The sequence below is a fragment of the Echinops telfairi genome, unplaced genomic scaffold (genome assembly GCF_000313985.2).
Source record: "Echinops telfairi isolate 266 unplaced genomic scaffold, ASM31398v2 ScPeMD7_3533;HRSCAF=4204_0, whole genome shotgun sequence".
Taxonomy (NCBI): domain Eukaryota; kingdom Metazoa; phylum Chordata; class Mammalia; order Afrosoricida; family Tenrecidae; genus Echinops; species Echinops telfairi.
Window position 1 is genome coordinate 96,504,088 of NW_022107431.1, and position 2,022 is coordinate 96,506,109.

The window sequence follows — 2,022 nt, forward strand, 5'->3', positions numbered from 1 at the left end:
AGTAGTCCATTGTCTCCAGCAGCAGGGAGCAGGCCCGCCCCTGTGGTGGGATGAGACAGCAGTCTGGCAACTGATTGCCTTCAGGGGGGGAATGCCTGCGCATCTGACCTCCCCCCACATGACTGCAATAGTTGTTTTCCCCCTCCAATTTACCTTATATTACATACATTTTTAAAACTATTTTAAGTCCTTGTTGATCGTAAATGTTTCTTCTTGTGAATTTGAAATAAAATTTATTCAGATAAGTTGGTAGAGATTCGTGTTGGGTTCTAACTCATTTTTCCTTAAGTATGGAAGTACTCTGAATAGAAGACCTGAGTCCGCTGCCATTGAATCGATGCTGACAAGTTGTGAACCCTGTATAGGATTTCTCAGACTATAAATCTTTATGGGAGTAGATAGCATTATCTTTCTCCAGCAGATTGGATAGTGGGTTTGAATCACCAAACCTATGGTTAGCATCCCAGTACCTAATCCAGAGCACCACCAGGGCTTATTCTAATAGAAGGAAGTCGGCAAATGCTACACTGAGGTAGCTACCACCATTTCTATTTCCCTGATGAGGAAAATAAACCTCTAAAATAAGCAATTTATTTAAAGTCACGCAAGATACTTTAGTAGAACCCATTCTTTCAGATTCTCCCTCAACTAGCCCAGAAAACAATCACTATGAATAAGTACTGTAAGATAGGTCAACAGAAGTAACCATTCTGAAAAGGTGGTATTGTGGTCATGACACAGAAAACTGAAACTGATTTGGAATAGGCCACAGCTGTTGTAGCTTATTAGTGTTTAGAGAATAGTTTCAATAATATTATCTTAATGCAATTAGGTAAAGGAAACAGGAAAAATCCTGTGTTTTACTTTAATTACAGGTAGTCCCCAACTTGGTATATTGAGAGAACATTCTCATAAATTAGTTCTGATGGAATTTGAATACCTCTCTGCCTGACTTCTTTTCTCCCTCCACCCCCCATGTTTTCGTAGCTTTACAAACAGCAACGAATTTAACAGTAAATTATAACATTAAACACTTGAGAATGATATCAGCAAATTATGTGCTGTTTCACTGGATGTAGTATATACACATAAGAGGCTTCAAATTGTTAGAATTCGAGTATTTTAATTTCTGTTTTCTAGAACTATTTAAAGTATTCTCATATTGCCAAGAATAGGATATACTGACAAAAGTAAACATCTTAAATGTGGTTCATTGTAACGTGAATATGTCGTAAATCGGTGACCACCTGTAGTTCAAATTATTAATTTTACAGGAAAGGAAGAGTGCATGTATACAAAGGGACTTCAAAAAGTTCATGGAAAAATATAATTGAAAATTAAGAGGATTTTTTCCATAAACCTATTGAAGCGCCCTCTCCTATGTATGTAAGTCTTAGGAATGTTTGACTTGAAGGAAAAAATGTGACTTTTTGTTTTTATACTGTAGTCTTTTTTTGCTTTTATGAGCATACCTACAGAAAACAAGAAATTAAAAACAAATATTAGATTTTTTTCCAGGTTTTTTTTTTAAATCACTTTATTTGGGTTCATATAGTTCTTATCACAATCCATACATGCATCCATTGTGTCAAGCACATTTGTTTCCATCATTCTGAAAACATTTTCTGCTTGAGCCCTTGGTATCAACTCTTCATATTTTCCCCATTGAGAAATTTCTATAGAATTTCCTTCTACTTAAAAACTCTGAAGGTATTAGTGAACTTAAAATGCTAAAAAAATTTTTTAATGTAAATGTACATAAAGGTCAATTTCTGCTTACTCTGTTTAATATTTCCCTCAATTTTGCTGTTTTTTAAAAAAAATCTGTTGTTCATGTTGTATCTGTTTACTGCAACCAAACAAGCAGTTTACATATTTTAAAGGTATAGTTTGGGAAGAACGAGTAACAACTTTAATGATTTTAGAGCAGCAGTTCTCAACCTTTGGGTCGCGACCCTTTTCAGGGTTGAATGACCCTTTCACAAGGTCACCCGATTCATAAGAGTAGCAAAATTAGAGTTA

The 2,022-nt window shown here is 35.1% G+C and overlaps 1 protein-coding gene across 1 annotated transcript in view; it reads left to right on the plus strand.

Annotated features, from left to right (window-relative positions):
• Positions 1 to 2,022, plus strand: part of LOC101639896 (pleckstrin homology domain interacting protein) — a 106,534-nt gene that overhangs the window by 79,129 nt on the left and 25,383 nt on the right. The gene's annotated exons all lie outside the window — the stretch shown is intronic.